The following is an 18,914-nucleotide window of genomic DNA, read 5'->3' on the forward strand; positions in this document are numbered from 1 at the left end:
CCGTAAATATATAAATATAGCACCTGACAATGGACTGAGAGATGCCACTGTAAAATCTCAGTACACCCTGAGGCTTACAGTAGTGCTGTGAATTAACAAACTCTAGAGCATTCTATCATTATGAAATATAATTATGACACAGTGAGTGCTATAATTAATCCAAATTCAATGCAAGCGTGGAATTGGAAGTCGCGTCGTCACTGAAACCAAACCACTTAGTTTAATTCTGTCTCCTTGCTAACATTAAGGACTCATTAAGAAAATAGAGATCGCATTACAGAAAATATGGTTAGTATTACAGCAGCATCTAGAAATCCCAGGACAGATCAAGACTGGCTTCTGATAGGAAATGTTCCTTCTCAAAGATCTCATAGTGTAAATAAACAACCAGAAATGGGGATGAGTTCATCTCATGAGAGAGATAAACTAGTTTGAGTGGCCTGTATCAAGCCCACAGGGGCGTTAAGAACTGGATTCAGTTCCCCTAGGTCCCAGCTCAGTGCCACAGTCTTGGCCCAAAGTATCCCGGAAATAATCATTTCACAAGTGACCTGCTATTACATTTATTTCAATTATACCATAAGATATGTGCGGAAATGGATTTTGAATCACATCAGTGTAAAATCGCAGCAGAAACTGCAATTGAATAAATCTAAACCCAGTGTGAGATGAAAATTCTAATAGCACGGATTGCTAAAGGTCATTTTCCTAAGGTTTACTATCTCAAAGTGAAAGTTTATGACCCATTATGGTCTCTTATAAAAGGTCTTTCAAGAACTGAAAAATCAGAATGGCTCCTTTCCTATTGACTGTCACTGCTACACCTCAAGTGCTGTTTTGTTTTAAAAAGAAATGTATTGTTGGAAGAATTTTCCTCCAATAATACAGTAGCAATATAGTAAATTACGGCAGCATAATTAACCAAATGGCTTTTGACTCCCTCCTCCTGATCAGGTTATCTGTAAAAGCTCAGCTGTTGACTTTTTGCCACACTGAAGCAGCTTTTAGGCAAATAGAAAAATCTTTTCTCCTGTGTGCTACTTTACTACTGCCTAGCTAAAACCAAACAGTCAGAAGAGGTCATTATTCGGGGTGATCTGTTTGATGTGCCCCACACAGAAGCTCACGCACCAGCTTTCACTTTCTTCCAAGTTTGCAGAAACCTTTATCTCCTCTTCCTCAGACTCATTCTAGAAATGTGTAGTTTCAGCCTCTACCAAGACTGAAAGCAACCTTTAAAAATGATGGGTAGCCAAAATCCTCATTGCAACCTCCTCCTCCTCCTGCGCGGTCTGTGGATTTCTGGCCAACAGACAATACAGGATGCACCGTATTTTCACAAATGACATCCTCAGACTAGTTTACCCACTTCTGTCAACTGCACGGCTCATTCCCCTGAAAGGCCAGAAGCAGAACAAACTATTCACTTTTTTTTTTTTCCTAAAGCAATTGACATTTGCCTGCCTGTCCCATAGGGTACCTGAACTATTTTGCTATTTGTTGCACAATACGCTACAGAAGTTCTCTCATACCAGTGAGAATGCTGGACAATGGGTCCTTTTCTTAAGAAAACACTATGATCTATAGCCCATGGTATGTATAGTAAGAAGACAAAATACGATCCACTGTCTGACAACGCACTAGAGTCTACAAACTGTCATAATCAATATCAACTGTCACAATATGCAAGAGCTTCCCAGCATTCACAACAGCTATTCTGACACAGTTAATAAATCACTGGAAAAAGGACGGTGTCAGATACCACACAGCCTCCTTGTTCTGCAGGCAGCACAAAAGAAAACCGGGCAGAGACGTATAGCTGCAAAATGAAGTCGTGTTTTAAAAGCCGATTCGACTTTGTGCAGCCCTGTTGCAGAACATGAAAATAAAAAGAGAGTAAAAAAGAGCTGAGCATATGTACTATAGGCAACAAAAGAGCAGCACGGCTCTACAGCCAGCTGGACAAGCGCCTCTTTCATATGACCAGCGAGTCTGAGAGCAGCATCACGGGATCTGATCATCTATTCATTCAGAAATTCGTGGAAAGTTGAAACAATCTGTGGTTTTATGGGACCAAATTAGTATCTATTCTACTTTCAACAGACAACATTCGCTTTGAGGGCTGGAACAAGTGCAATAAAGAAAGTGGAAATTTTGTCCTCGTCTTTATTGGGAATTGAATTAAGCCCTAAATACACAATAATATATGTGTTTTGAGATTCACAAGTGAAATACCCCACAAAGCTTCAGATGTTTACTGCCAGAAATGTCAGAAAAATAGTATTAGGAAGTACTATTTTATGGAGTGGTAATACTTTACGGCCTTTCACTCTCTGACGTGCCTGCCATATGCAGCTATCTGATATACACACACAACCAATCTGTTATTCTGCTAAAATGGCTCTAACGATCTGATTTTTCAAAGGTCTTACGACACCGTTATAAAAAGTCCCTATCATGTTTTGGCAGATGCAAGATGGCTTCAGTCAGGGGTGTGAAACACCCTTCAAGTGATGCTACACAGGAGCAACTCTGGCTACACTTTACTCTTTGGAGCAGACCTTCGCACAGATGAATACATACATGTATGCAAGGCTTAGCTGTCACTGGTTCTCACAGTCATCATCTGCTTGGCTTCAGCAAACCGGCTGGATGCAGGAGTCTTCCTGAAGGAGCTCTAAAAACACAAGCCGTGCTGGCAGATGGGGCTTGTAGGTATCCTGCTAAGAGTGTCTTGAGCGGACAGCCTAGACCTTAGCAACCCAAGCCACTGCCACCGGATAGCCTGAAAAACGGGAAATGCAGGACGAACCAAGGAGGAAGAGAGGATTCGATCCATCCTTTTGCAGGGTTGGGTCCTAAAACTCTTGTACCAATGGCTTTTGTCACTCTGTGCTCAAGTTTCTCTTCCGTAAAGTAGGGATAATGGCACTCACAATGTACATTGTGGAGTAGTGGGTGCAGATGCTGAAATGCTGAGATACTGGGGTAATGAAGGCAACATAAATATCCTGGACAAATCACAAAAGGTTCTTTCAAAAGCTCTTGCAGTCAAGTTTATCAAAAACAAGACTTTTAACGACTAACACATCAGTGAATGGACAAAAGATGATTCTGGATGGCCGGGTAAGGCGCACAGGAGAAGAGGTGTTCGTTACAAACGCAGTGCCTGCACACTGAATTTATATCCTGGCAATATTATTTTATGTATGCTTTTTACAAAAGACATTTCTAGAAGGTAGAAATCAAAGCAGACTGTTGCCTTTTGTGTCACTGTCATTGTTGAACAGGGTCCTTAAAAACAGAACCACCCATCTTCATCCTCCATCAGACTAATGAAAAGATTTAATAGCAATCACATACCCTGACGCATTACAAAGAAAAAAGAAGACAGTAAGGCTGACAAAAGCTTGAATCTCTCTAAAATACATTAATAACTAAGAATTGATTGTCATTGTTTCATTATTACCCTTACTGTATGACAAACCCAATCAAATCCAAGACTTTTATCTCAGCTTTCTATCTGCTGGCAGTCCATAAACCAAAGAATTTTATTATCTAGAAGTGTAAACACAGCAAAGTTTAACTGAAATGCACATTTGGCAATGGCAGTACCTGGCCAGAAAGGATCTTTTTGATTGTTTTTTAAGTTGGCAGAAAGAAAATAATTAACACTTTTTTGGTTTATTATACACAAAGGTCTTCAGGTTGCATATCAAAGCTGAATATTTTGTATAAATACTTCAGCATCAGAGCTTTCTTTCACAGATAGCCCAACCCACATCTATTCTAATTCTGCTTTATAATGCATCTGGAAGTAACAGACGTCAGAGTTTACGACAGCCATGCAAACTCCTTGGCTAGCAAAATGTAGAATAAGGATACACCACAGGTTCAAATAACCTCTTGTTCTTCCCAGCTCCAGATGCAGGCATGCCCACGGGTAGCAAACATCACTTGGCAACATGTCTTTGAATGATCAAACCTCCATCCCCCATTGTTTCCAGCCATGTCTTTAGGTATGGGAGTTGATACATACCTAGTCCAGCAGTAACCCTTGATTTAATGATGAGGATGCCATACTTTTAGCGTCCTCTCCACTGCTTGGGCAGCAGTAGCACGTAAGTAGCACCAGCTCATAGCAATGGAGACCCCAGGCAATCCTTGGCTGCCTGCGCAGAGCTGGATCCCAAATTATGCTTCCTGCTGAGCAAACAGCAGTAAAAAATCATCAGACATCCATAAAAGTGAGACGCATAGTCCCGCACTAAGCTTCAGTTTGCCTCAGAAAGTCTGCAAGTCTTGCAGGGCAGAGTCCCTTCCTTGCACTGTGCTTCCACCATGCTGGAATCAGATTTAAAATGCATAAAGTATCAGTGTATTGATATTGTCCCTTCCAAACCACTGCTGTAGGCACTACAAAGCTTCACTTCTATGAGTAGAAATGAGAAGTCTATGAGCACCCATAAGAAAACTCTTTAAATATTTTCTACATTATGGAAAAGTTCAGGGGCTTACAGCACAGAGAAAATATCCTGAAAGTAAGTAAGCTGCACAGAAATGGCGAGTGGGAACCTAAGTAAGATGCTTTGCCAAAACAGCAGAAAACATTACCAGAAAGGAAAATGAATATAGGCATAATTGTGAATTTACAGAGACCCTACCCCAGGGTCTTCCCAGCTAGCGAGCAGCCTCACTGGAGAAGTGTTTCAGGACAGAAACTGTGTACATGACCCCAGTTTGAGTGCCTTCAGGGCACCCTGGCAAAGGACACAGGGGCTGGTGTTGACCTTAGATCTCTGAAAGGCCAGAGCAATGGACAGTGGCAAACGTCCGCCGTGCACCCCTAAGTCGTTCCTGTTTTTTGGTAGGAACAGATGAAAGTACAAATTTCTCTTTTGCTAGAGAAAAGCGATACTAAATGCTGCAACAACAGAAAAGTTATGTCCTTGAGATATACACCTCCTTCTGGAAAAACATAAATGTATTTTGTATAATGTCCTATAATTTCTTAGACAGGCAGTAAAGGATTCTGTCCAAGCCTCCCTTTCGTTGGGACTGGAAAAGCCGCTGATGAGCAATTCCTTCTTTACATCAAGTCAGATGAAATGACACGGAAATGATTCCCCTTGGCCACATGAAGCTTATGTCATTGCTTTTGTCCCTTCATTTCAGACTGGCAGTCTCAGCTTCGTGCATTTAGGAGCACTGACTGACAATACAAGTTGTGGGCTTTGGAAAGGATATAAAAAAATAATTAGCTATTATTCACACAGTGCCAAAGGTTCACGATGGAATCACTGCTCTGAAGCACATCGAAGCCCAGGTCTGCTCCAGACCGCATTACATCAACAGGAAGATTCCAATTGACTTCAGTGGGCTTCGCTCCTGGCCAAAACTGGGCCTAGAGCCTAATTCCCTGAGTCCATGCCAGTGCATGCGTGCAGAGCTTCATTCCTGACCTGGCAGCCCCAAACAAGAGCAACAGTCTGCACAGGAAAAGGCTCAGGGTTGAAAATCAAGGTGGCAAGAGCAGAGAGCAAAAGACGAGGGATGAGCAGGGCAAGCATGCAGACAGTAGAAGCATGAGTTGTAAAGGTTGTAAAGGTTTTCCTAAAATCAGATGTCTGAATCCGTACCTTGACATCTCTAAATTTCCAGGAAGAATGAGCAGCTGCAGCCCCCCACCTGCAGATGCTCACTTTTGAAAACACTGGCCAACGTTGCCTGTCGTCGTTTGAAAAAAAGAGGGTTCAGAAGGGCCACAGGAAGGGGGAAGAGAAAAGATGTGTTACGTAGTGTTATGGGCGGATTTCAGATCACAGCGCAAGGTAAAACAGAAGGCAGTTGAGCCGTGTGGGGTATGCAAGCACACCAGCAACAGGGGCTCAGTCCTGACTGAGCTACATGGGAGGGGAGTGTCCTGGGGAAAACATGTCTTTGGGGGGAAAACAAGGTATCTGGGATTAACCAGTCCAAGACTGGAAGATTGCCGGAGGACAGACAATGGTCCATCCTGGCACAGAGTGAGTCCCTATGTACGACCGCACCAGCAACCAGCTCTCCCTAAACCAGGGTTAACCCCACTGCCTCCAGCACTGTCCCGCTGCCCCTGTGGCAGCTCAGAGCACCTGAGGGGTCTGCCCCGGCCCACCCAGGACACGAGGTACACACCTGGGTTGTGGCTATGCCAGCTTGTGCCCTGCCACTGCCCTGCCCCATGACAGCGTTAGCCACTTCCACACTTGTGAAATGATGTCGGTGTCAGTGCAAGCAAAGGATCCCGACAAGTCTGTCCAGACACTTCCAGGCAAAGCCACCTCTAATGCTCACAGGCTGCAGACACTCTTACATTAAACACTTCAAGTCAAACTTTCATGTACTTCTTTTTGCAAGACGAGTCATCTCTTCATCCTGACTGAGATTGGTATCTGGGACACCTGGGGAAGGTGGGCAGTAGGACTTAGGGCTTGCAACGCGCAGCAGCTCTCACCCCATGGTCCCCTTGGCCGCAGCCATAGCAGTACCAGCTAAATCAGACAGCTGAAAAAACCCCAAGCTGTTGGAGAAGAAACTGTGCACAAAGCAACTGAATTCCTGATGTGTGTAAGAGAAAAAATCAGACTAATTTTGGCATCATTATCTTTAATGTAGCCTGTGTTGTTCAGGATTATTTACTTTGTACACAATACTGAAAAGAAAAAAAAATAATTTCTGCTTTGCAGCTTGAACAGGGGATTAAGAACAAATTGATGCGAACTGGATTGCTCAACATTGTACAAGATTGCCATTAGCTTTTCTGAAACCAGCACCTGCAAGCTGAGAATTTTGAAATGCTAATTGGGTTGATAACACTAGTCTGGGGGAATATTTCTGGAGGGTGTGAAGTAAGGCAAGTTGGATCTGCTGGCAGGAATAAGCACTCTTTAATTCTGACTGCAGCAAGGCTGAAAAGATGCCTAACTTCCCCCAACACCCTCCCGCAGCATCACCTCTTGCTCTTCGGGTACGTGGTGCACACGGGGTATAACTGCTGTAAGGGGTGAGATGCAGGCAGGGGAAGCTGGCAGGGATGTGGCAGCAGCAAGGCGGGCAGGTGGAAACAAGTCCCTGTTCTGAGCAGAAAGCACAGGGATGAAGGATACTTAGAGGGAAGTATGGTATGTGGGAAGACAGCGTGAGCACGCTAATAACCAGATCCTTCCAGACTATTTTACTGACAAGGAGATTTCCCTGCTAGCTAAAATGCAAACTGATTTTCCTTCCTGGGATCTGCACACCTCCGTGTACTTCAGCTGGTTTTCCTTGTTATCAAGGACCGGCAGGACTCCTCTGCCCGGCCGTGCTCGGCAGCGGGACTGAGCCTGCCCCAGCGTCGTGGCTTGGGCCAGTTCCCTGCCTGCTGTCACCGGCAGCGCTCCCCTGCCCGTCTCTCAGCCACCCAGGCCCTTGGAGGGGACGCACAGCCCAGGAGCCCACCCTGCTGCTGCTCCACAGCTGGCATGCGAGCTGCGACGCCGCTTTTAAACTCCAGCTGAAGAGGCGGGTTTTCTTTTCATGCTAATGTCCATGGAGACTGTGCATCTTACGGCACTCATCGGACCTGTTCAGATTAAAAACTCCACTCCAGATCGCTACACCAGATAGATTCACAGACTGACTTGCTGGGGGCTCTGCCACCTCCCATAAAGCTTGAGCTTGTTTCATATATAATCAAAACTATAGCCTAATTACCGCGATAATTTTTAAGTCGCTCTGAACTTCAAAGCAAGAGGGTTTTAATACCATTTACATTTTCATTCTAATTAAAAGCATAGCTAAATGTCCGTAGCTAAAAGATGGTTTCCCAGTAGGCTCGCATTGCCTGCAGCCACATCTTGCAGTACACCGCAGCAGTGGCTGCAGTGGCTTGGATGGGGCACTGCCGGGCAGAGGGAGATGCCGGTGAGCATCGGGGTGCACGAAGCCCAGGCAGGGGGAGCCCAGTCACCCAGTCACCCCACAGCCAACGGGCTATTCATGGGCATCTCTACCTTCCCAGCTGTAACCAGTTGTATAAAGGACTCGAAACAGGTTTCTTAAAGAACCATGAAAGCGCCGGACAAACTAAACTGCAGTCATGGGATGCTCCAGCGTTAATCTCCATTCAGGGCACGCTCTTTAAGTAAATGATGTATTTTGTACAGAGTAAGATAACAGCAGTGTGTTTACCCCAAGACATGCTTTTACGTCACTAACCCCACTTCAAAAGAGAGGGCCCCAGCTCGGGGAGCCTGGCCGTGCTGCCGGGGGAGCAACCGATGGATCCCCACAAAAGCCTCCATTCTCCTCGTAGCTACGCATTCCCTGCAAACATTTTTACTCACTCGGTCTGATTAAAGCAAGAACTTCCCCAGGCAAGCCAGGGCTCTGCTCAAATCTCTCTCTGCAGTTTCAAAGCAGGATTGGATGAAAAGTATTTTGGGTATGGCAAGGAGGGTGGGAAGAGCTGGGGTGGGGGGCTGGGAATTTCAAAACTGGGAGCAGCGATAAGGAAACAGCTTCTTTGCCCCAGTGTTTGCACCCGTACTGCGTATTAGTAACCTCAAAAGGATCCTTTCAAAACACTGTCAGCAAAATGAAATCCGTCACGTTTATTTTTCTAAATGTCTCCATATTCTCATGTTCCTTTTGCCTGGAGATACGCTCTGCTCCTTGCTGTGACCCACAGTGAAATCATGGGGACACTTCCCGCTGGACCGAGTTCAGGTTTGCTATCTTGACTGGAAAACAAAGGAGGGAACAATGAAAAAAGATGATGGTCACGTTTTTCTGATGTCATTTCTGTTTACCACCAAGCTTTCAAAACAGGTATGTATCAGCTGAAAGAGTTATTGATATACTGGGCAATGCAGAAACTTGCCCAGCTCCCTGAAACAGAAAAAAAACATCAGAAAATTCAGCTGTGGTTGCCAACTATGCTTGCGCTCTGCCGAAGCACAGCTTGGGAAACTAAGAGGGTTATTAGGCATAGGTGTATTTTTTTTCAGTTTTCTGTATATGATACAAGAAAAAACAGAGGGCTATCCATCCGGGGAAGGACAAGCAGTAATGGCTGCGTGTCAGCTTCCACATGCACCAGGCACAGGAAAGGTTGGTTCAGCTACTCCTTCTGCCCCAGGAGATGCGAACACGCTCAAACACGAGGGACCCACACAAGCAGGGTAACGCTCTCATGCTGCTTCAGTTCACATCAAATTTGTTGATGGGAGCAATGACTGGGGCGCAGATGTCCCACCTGTAACATGCATGTCCTAAAGGAAAGGTTTCAGAGCCTTTATAACTCTCTCTTCTCTTTCTCTCTCTCTCAAGTTCAATTAATGTTTAAGAGTTTTCAATAAAAAGTAGATCAAGAGAAGTGATGGGGAGCATCAAGGTCCATCCACTGGGATCTGACACAAAATGCACCCATCTCCCACAGTCTGAAAAATTTAGACTTTCAATTAGTTTGACTTGATTAGAAATCCCCAGAATAAATATATTTTCCCAAACAAAATATCACATTTTTCTCCATTTTTGGTTTCAAAGGTTTTCTTTTTTCTTACTAGATTTTCAACTGACCAGTTTTGCTGATCTTTTCTGTTAACTGAGGTCTGCTGAGTTAAACAGAATAAGAAGCAAATAAGAAACATGAGGAAATAAAACTTAAGCAAATAAGAAACTGAAATAAAAAAATATTTGTTTGCATCATGTCACTAAAATAAAGAAATAAAACCCAGAAAGATAAAATAAACAGGCAAAAACACCCTTACCAGACTTTTGTGGTTTTGGGAAAGACTCACCAGGCATTGGCAATATTTATAGAAAAAATTCTACCTACTTTGTCCAGATTCTCTGTTGATAGGCAACCCACACAATCTTTTGAAAACACAATGTAAAAACAAAAAAGAACTTTGCTTAGCTAACCATCTACGTGTCGCTTGCCACTGGCAATGAGATCATTGTATTTTTGGCCACGCGGTCAACTGAGAAGATTATTCTTGGATCCCTGCCGTTAAAACTAGTATGCTGGACATGAATCAAAAAGGACAAAGCACTTGTTTCCTGTTTCTACAGTCCTGAACCTGCAGTGGATATTTTTCCCTGCAAAACTTTCCCAAAGAGAAAAGCTACCCCACAGACAAAATCAGGAGAATGCAAGAGCTTGACTCCTATCACCGTACGTCATCTTGGGAAGCTGATGCCGAGAAAGGGCAGGTCAAGTTACGACAGATTAAAGTGGGTAACATCAGTGACTCGGAGCCACTGGTGAAATGCAGAAACTACACTGATCTTCAGAAACGATACTGTAAATCTCAAATGCCTATCTAATGATTGCTACTCAGCTGAGCTGTAGAAATGGATTCAGAACTACATGATTCACTTCTTTAAGAATGAGATAAAATTTTCTGCCAGACACTTTGTAAGACACAGATCTTGAGCGAAACAGATATTTTGCATTCTAGAACTAATATAAGGCTACCCGACAATTTCCATAAGCAAAAGATTGTCTTTAAAGGAATTTACTACACTGCATAACAGGGGAAAACAGTGGTGCTCTCAATACATCCTCGATCTTACCACAGCATGAGCAGGGCATCACCAGGAGGGTACCAGGCTAGACTGCCCAGCAGTCTCATGCTTCTGGCCAAGGGCAGGGTGACTGTGTCTTTCTCTTCTGGGTGATGGTTCTTTCCTTCCTACTCTGCTAAGGCTGCAGATGACCCAGACAAGCACTTATTACAGGTTAGTGCCAACACCCAGCAGGCACATGCCCTCCACCGAGCCATCGCCTCACCAGGGCAGGATGACTCCTCGTGCCACCTGCATCATGAACAGCACAAAGTTTTACCGATGCAGTGACAATTTATCCACCATTTCCAGACATCCCATTGAAACTATTGCTCCTACCAGATCACTGGACATCCTGACATCCAGTAGCAAAGTCCTCTCTTTCAACCCAGGCAAAATTTCCAAGTGGAAAAGAGGACATATCCAGTGAAAGCTGGACATGTGGTGACCTTAATGGTGCCATGGAAGAAGCACTTTTTGACTCCCATGGAATAAACTACCCATGGAAAAAAGCTTCATTGTACACTGAGTTTTCTCAAGGCTGTTTGTATTTTCTACAAAGTCTAATGAATACGTACATATCTTTCTTTCATTATAGCAGCAGTAGATTGCTATTAATATATTTAAAGGCATTATTTTTCATTGTTTTAATTGTATTTTATGGAAAAATACAAAATACGGAGCCTATGCAAAATATCCGCAAAAACTGTCACCATTAATGTTGAGCCTTAAAATATAAATCATTCAGGGAAAACATGAAAATCCTCGTTCTAGGAATCCTTACCCATATAGTCCCACTGATATCAGCAGAGCCTGAACATTACGGACTGTTGGACATGAAGCCTTCCGCCCAAGTTCCCAGACTGTACTTCAGTATGACTCCAAGAGAGTGAGGCTTCCCAAGAAACCACTGACTCAGAAGGGCAAGGTTTCACCAAGCATTAGCAGAGGTCCTATCTCCTTTCCATAAAACATACCAAACCCCTGTGTCAGCCATTTGTGTGCATGCAATATGGGATAAATATTATCCCTGAGTAAGTATAAATACTAATTTTATTTTTAAAAAATCCTCCTTTTTAAAATTTTGTACTACACGCTATGAAAAGCAGTTGTCTGTAAATTAGGATTTTCTCTGCAAAGAGCTTATCTGAATTCCTGCAGGATGCTTCATACTGTGGAGTCAGTTCCCACAAACTCAGATAATTGGTGAAGTTTAATTAGTAGAAAGGATTTTTTTTCAGTGCCCACAGCACACTTTTTCACCACCTGAGCTCCTGAGCCATCTGTAGAGCGTGCCTTTGAGCGCAGCCACTCCTCTCTCTCTCCACTGATAAAATTAGGCTTACATCATGGCATCAATCCAGTGATATAGTTCTCAGAAGAAAAGTGTATGTTAGGTATTTTCTACAATTTCCTCAGTTTTCAGAAACCTCTTTAGCCCTGTTTAGATTCAGGCTGATATTACTGTACTTGACCAGTACTGAGCATCTTCATGAAGGAGCTTTCTGAAGGCTGACAGGGCATGCAGTTATAGCACCCACAGTCATGGCACTGGGTCAATAACCCCTGCAAACCCCTGCAGGGCTCGTCAGGAGACCCGCTCCTTCTTTCTGCAGGGCACACCAGAAACCCCTCTCTGCCTCCTAGCCTGCAAGAGACCCGCTGATGTCTGAGATGGCCAAATCCTACCCATGGTGGTCCACAGCTGCAGGACCTCACAGCACTGGCTGCTTGAAGCACTAATTTCCTTGAATGTCTCATAGGTGCACTCCTGGGAAAGGGAAGCAGAGATTCAGGATTTGCTTGGGAAAAAGTATTTCTCTCTGGATGTGACAGCTGGTGATGGGGAGAAAGGCAAAACAGCTGCAATCCGGATCAGGAGAGGTTTATAGGGCTGCTGGGGTGCCCGAGCAGTGCGGGCAGCAGCGGCACAGCATGGGGAAACCTTAGTGGAAAGGAACAGAAAAATTCCCATAAATGTGTGCAGGGAAGGGAGAGGGCTTTGGCACGCTCCAGGTCAGAGGCAGCGCAGGCAGGAGGGCTGGAGACAGCGCGGTGTCCAGCGGTGATACCCAGCTGTCACCCAACCCGGCTCCACGGTTCGTCATGCAGACATCATCCCTCATGTCAAATAAACACAGAGCAAGATGCACACAAAGGTATCACGACAGCTGGCTGCAATGTCTGCAGAAAGCATCTAGTGGAAAAAAAACCCATTTCTACCAGAAATCTCCCAATACTGTGTCACTGAAACCAATATAAATTAACAGAAACATATCCATTCCGGTGAGACTTTCATTGGGAATGATTTAGATAATTTCTACCACCCCACTTACATTTTTTTGATGTCCATATATAACTCAAAATCCTGTACTGGTAAGGATGACTGTATAGAGTCCCTGCTCTTGACCTCCAGCTCAGGCTGTCCCCGTTACAGCTGACTCCCGTGACTGCTAACAAGAGGTGGAAGCAGCTCTTCCTCCAACACCCCCAGAGGAGTAGAGAATTCCCCCAGAGAAGCTGGCTTTTACTCTTCTTTTTATTTTCTTTCTTCCTTCCAAGCCAAAACAAACTTCTGCATTTGTAACTACAAGGAGGTGGAGGTGGAGCAGGACAGTTCACAAGGGTGAGCTATGCTGAGCAGCGAAGCAGAAGCAAACTTTGACACTGCATTTGGGGGGGGGAACTGCTCACAGGCATGAAGCCTGCGGGGTGGGGTGTGTTTAGCCAGACTTGAGCCTTGATGACCTCTAACTTACTCTAATTTCATTACGGTAAAATTGAAAAGGGCTTCCCCACTTACCAAAAGTTTCACAAAGAAAACCCCCTTCTAATTAAGGATGGATGCATAATTAAAAGTAAAAAAAAACAGTACAATTTTAAAGAACTTTCAAGCTCAAAATAAAATATTCTAGCCCTGAAATAATTACCCATTTGTCTTTGCCTCTTTTTCAGAGACCTGTTTCACAAAGACGACATTTCATAATCTCAGGGAAATCCAACTCCACGTTCTCGCTCCAGGACTGCTGCTGGCTTCGTGTTTAATGGCTAAATCCTTTCTCATTTGTCTTTAAAAGAGGCTCTCGTGATCAGGAAACTGTGCTGTGACACCTGGCTCCTGTGCTGGGCAACTTACTCTCTAAAACAGCTCAAGCTCTGTGAAATGACCTCTCTCAACTCACTTTCTCAGTTGGCTCAAGACACCTCCTCCATGTTTTTTCTACAGCAGTAACCTGAGGCTTCAGAAAATGCTGTAACAGGTGGTTAAAGTTAAGTCAGCACCCAAAAAGAGGAAGCATTTTAATATTACCTACCTAATACACCTTTTTTTCCCCTTAGATCCACACTTGTAACCAGAATTTGAGGGGTTTTGACTCATACTCAGACACTACCCAAGGCCAATAGATAGGATATTGCAATTTGTTAATATATAGTATAATTTAACACCTGCTGCATTTTACTGGCCGAGTTGTCTGGGAAGCGCGGAATGCTTTGGAGACCGTGGAAATACAGGGGGGCTCCTTAGGTCTCTGAGTGCATTTGTACCTCTCTTTCACAAATGTTTTAACTTGCCAGTCAAGCAATGATGTTTCTGTAATTACTTTAAAAGTACTGATCTCACTCGGTGTACACTGTGCAGCGCTGTGTAAGTGGTGGGATTTGACTAATTATACCATCCTAGAAAATACCAAATGTAATCCCAAGTTACCAGTAGGAGCTGAGTAGTAAGAAATAATGTGACACCAAGGAGGTCGTACGAGCATGAAACACAGAATATTTCTCTATTACCACTTATCACTGTAAAATAAATATGGTGCTTCCCCCTCTCCTTTCTGAGTAGAATAACATACTCAGCAGCACTGAACTCAGTCTCTACTTGAAGGAGCAAGTGGTGAAGGGACAGGGATGCTGAATTGCCTCAAACAAAATAACTCTGCTCTGCAACATCTTTGGTGCACTGGGGTTACTCCAGATTTGCGCACAGGTACCAGAAGGCAGAATCTTACCAAATCGTTTTAAAAAGACTGAACTGCTTGAGATACTAAGACCTGAGAACCCACCTCTTAATACGCCATTGCTCTAATTTCTCTTCTTAAAGCATTTGCACCAGTAATCAGAGGTGATCACTGAGCTCCATCCTGCACCTTTAATTAAAGCCTGTTTCTGAAAGCCCTGTCTAGGGGCTAATCTCTACTCAGCTGCTAGATTTGCAAAGCAGGGCAAGGAGGCAGATGCACATTTGGGGAGGTGAACAAGGCCCAGTTTGGCATCCCAAACTGCCACAAAACATCCACTAATACTGAAGCCAACTACTTCAAATGCAAATTGTCAACGGCAGGTAAAGAAGTGGGGCAGAGAAGCACAAGCAGGGGAAAACCATGAATGCAGATATGAAAATTAATCATTCAAGGGTAACTAAATATTATTTTTGTTCAGTACTACTGGTGTGGGCTCAGGTCCTGTCAGCCCTTGTCTGGAGCAGATGCTTCTGTTGGAGCAGATACAGAGAGACCTGCAGAGCTTGCAAAGAACAAAACTGGGAACTGTAGGAAGTCCTCCCTACAAGAGCTCAAAGGAGATGGGAAAGAAAGAAGAACTGGCACACCAACAAAGGTAAATTTAGTCCTCAAAGCAGTAGTGTAGTGGCTTATAGGATCCTCATGAACCAGGGAACTGTGTCAGAGAGCTCACATTTCAATTTAGGCATGGTGCATTGAGATTTCCGCACCATTATGGTCGCTCTGCTGCCTCTATTCGTGATACATTGCCACTTAACCTCTGCTCTGCCAACACGGCGGGGATTCATCTCCCAATATCAGATTTCCCCTATGTTTCATCTCCTCTCATGTGTCTGCTCCTTCCTCTACCTCCCAGAGTGGCCACAAAGTCCTCGATCCTATTCTCACTGTAAACTCCTCTCTTCTGCGGCTCCTATGGGAAACTGCCTGCCTGTGATGGCAGGTGAGAGCAGGTGCAAGTGGCTTCAATCACTGATGCCTTCTTCATATGCTAATGTGGATAAAGAAGGGTCCCAACTGCAAACAGAGATGTAAATGTACATGGCTGACTATTGGCCTTGCCCTTCCACCACCCCTCACCCTGAGTGAGCCTGAAAAACTTTTACCACCTCTTTTCTCAGCCCCACGGGATGGATGTCTGTTCTGTGTTTGTACATCTTGCTCTGGCTCTCAGCAGGCTGCTAACATACAAGAAGGTAACAGTAACACAGCAGAGGACTTTCTGCAGAAAAGGATTTGTGGTCCCAGCGCATATGTTCGTGGAGAATTTACTGCATGGGCTTAGGGACTGCTCAGACTGACTGAGCTGCAGCTCCCACAGAGACACGCATGGACAAAGAGACATGTACCCAAAACTCTCCAAACTCACAGTCAAGAAGCAAACATGAGACAGGGGGATGAAATAAGTGACCATGACTAGTAGCTTCATGGTGAAGAGCCAGACCCGTGGTCTGTAACAAAGAGAATGGGATGCTATGTTGCCTTCTGGGAGCTAGGATGGGAGTAATACAATAAATGTATGGGGGGAAAACAACCTCAGGAATACAGGGGAATTTTCTGAGTCACTATTTCCAAGTGAAAACTAATGACACGAGCAGCAGGCAAGTCAACGCTTAATAGGATCCCACTAGAAATGTGAGACTAGAAAAGCCAAGGGGGAGCCCTCTCCGAGATTGCTCTGGTACCCAGTGCAGGTCAGCAGAGACACTGTGCAGCAGCCAAAGGATGCAGGAGTGCTGCAGAAATGGACCTGCATTGGCAGGGCTCATGGGTGCATTCTGCGATGAAAGGTTAGTACTAAGATTAAACGGTCTTAAGCAAAGAGGGTGCTAACCTCCCTGTGTTCACAGCTGACAATTCAGAAGAGCTTCAAGATAAGTAGAAAAAAACAGGGGAGGCACTTGGCTCAGAGGTCTCATCACTGGCTCCAGCATAAAGCATAAAAGAAACAATAAACTCATTATTTTTCTTACTTCCTAAATATATATTCTCACTTGCAATACACATTACAAAAAGCTAAGACACACATTGTATGCTGATGGCTGGTGTTTGCTTCTGCTGCTGACAGCCCCGCAGTATGTAAACATCGCCCTAACACACACATGCCTCAGGTCTATGTAATCTGGGTTTTCTGCAAGGCTAGGGGAATGGCTGAATGTGACTCTGCAAATCCAGCTCTCTGTTGGCACTTTTTATGGCTTAAAACCCCTCAAAAGTCAAAATACTAATTAAGAAAGTAAAATATAAGAACTCAGTGACAACTACATTAATGTACGCACATACAATACAGAGGGTATGGGAAACTAGCAAGCCACTATAAAAACATTAATAAATGATGCAATTTGTGACCTAGGCAACATCACTAAACAAAGAACAATGATTCTTGGACTTGCAATGGAGAGAGAGAACAGAGACAGACAGATGGGTGATGCAATGCTAGACATTGCGAACAAAAAAAACCCCAACCGATAATGCAGGAGAATAAGGAGGTGAAACATTATGAGAGTGAATAAATGGGGTGAAAAACAAAGCAACTATAAGAGGCAACTGAAGTCGGACATCAGGAAGAGATCACAGCACAAGATAAACTTGCTTGGCTTTTCACACCACACAAAGATGTAGGGAATTTTAACACACTATGTGTTTTCACACACTGTAACAAAAATATCTTTATTTTCTGCTAGCAGAGCTATAGAACAGTTCTGTGATACAGAAATAGTAGAATTTAATGACAAGAAAAGAGACTTGAGAGGTCTTACAGATGAAAACAAGAACTAGCTGGCAATGCAACAACATGGTACTTTTAGTAATCATGGGCTAGTAATGAACGCAGCAGCCAGCATATTTAAAAGTGATCTGCCAAATACAACACGAAAATCTTTAAGTCTAGTGATGTCACTATCTGCAGGATTCAAACAGGACACAAGCTAATTTAACCCAACACAAACTTCACTGGTTGCACTTTCCTTACATAGACTAGTTACTGATTTTAATGATGCATGATAAAACTGAGTATCTTTAGAGTGTTTTATTTGAATTACAGAAGTAACTTGCAGTCCACCTGGACCCAAGAGATGGCCACAATGTGTTGAGTTCGCAATGGCTGCATGTGCAAATCTAACTGGGAGCGACACACCTACTTACTTTAAGTGCCATCTCCTCTAATTTCATTTCTCTCTCTCGCTGCTGGTTGCAGTGCAGCATGTGGGCTTGGCTCTCGGCACTTCGTGAAGTCACCCAGAGAATGCACATTCAACATTTCAAGCCGGGGCTCCTTGCCGAGCAAGGGTTTCCCAGCCAATCCAGCCGCCCCACAGGCCACTGCTGCTCTTCCTCCAGCAGCTCCCCCCAAGCGGCGCGGCCGCCCCGAGTACTGGTTTGTTCAGCTCAATTACACAGTCCCTCGTCAATGCGCCTTGGGAAGGACAAGCTTTCCCTTCCAGTGAACGATGGAGATCGAAGCTCCTGTATTTATTATATTCTGGCTGGTTTCAGAAGGAGATACGCCCTGGTGACATAGTGACAGGCACCAAATGACATCTGGGGATTTTAGAGGTAGGAAACAGTTGGTTTCTCTTCTTGATACCTTTGTTACAAAAAGATACTAAGTGGTTCATGTACGTTAATCCAGAAACACCAGACTTCCTAGTTAATCTATTTGCTGTATTGATAAAAGTGAAATAATAGAAGATTTTTTTTAAAAGTGAGTATTTACTCAATTTCTGATTCTTCTCTAAGATCACCTCTTGAGCCAGCTGGCAACGCTTTCAGATTTTAAGCTGCATTTTACCAGTAAAGGATCTTTTTAAATGTTGCCCACCAAAAGCAACACAATATTTTGCTGTGTCTCGAGTAGATACACCCCGCAGTCGGCAGAGCAAAGACATGATCTTCTACCTTAAACCAAATCCTAACCACCCAAAAGGCTCCAACAGGCGCCATGTGCTCAGCAGTAAGCCACACAGTAACCCTCCCGCTGCGGTGCAGCAGCTCTGTCCTCATCTGTCTTCCTAAACCACGAGAAACCTTCTGCCATCCTACCTCCCACCTGACAAGCTCGGGAGCCTGTTCATCTTGACACTAGTGCCCCAGAGGAAAAAAATGACAAATGTCAGCTTACGAGCTGGAAATTGTTCAAGTGTACTCCTCCTCCTTGCAGAGCCGAGAGTGAGGAGCTGAAAGGTGATGTGCGTGAGAGCCCCTTTGATAAGAGGCCAAGAACTGACACCAACAAGATAATCAGGCTTTCAAACCAGGCGTGCACATCTGGGACGACTATCTCCAGCTCCCATCTGACAAGAGAAT

General features: G+C 44.2%; 1 protein-coding gene across 1 annotated transcript in view; it reads right to left on the reverse strand.

Moving 5' to 3' along the window:
* The window catches only part of CELSR1 (cadherin EGF LAG seven-pass G-type receptor 1), a 168,427-nt gene that overhangs the window by 99,191 nt on the left and 50,322 nt on the right, over positions 1-18,914 (reverse strand). The gene's annotated exons all lie outside the window — the stretch shown is intronic.

Source organism: Gavia stellata, chromosome 4, assembly GCF_030936135.1.
Source record: "Gavia stellata isolate bGavSte3 chromosome 4, bGavSte3.hap2, whole genome shotgun sequence".
In the NCBI taxonomy this organism is placed as follows: Eukaryota; Metazoa; Chordata; class Aves; order Gaviiformes; family Gaviidae; genus Gavia; species Gavia stellata.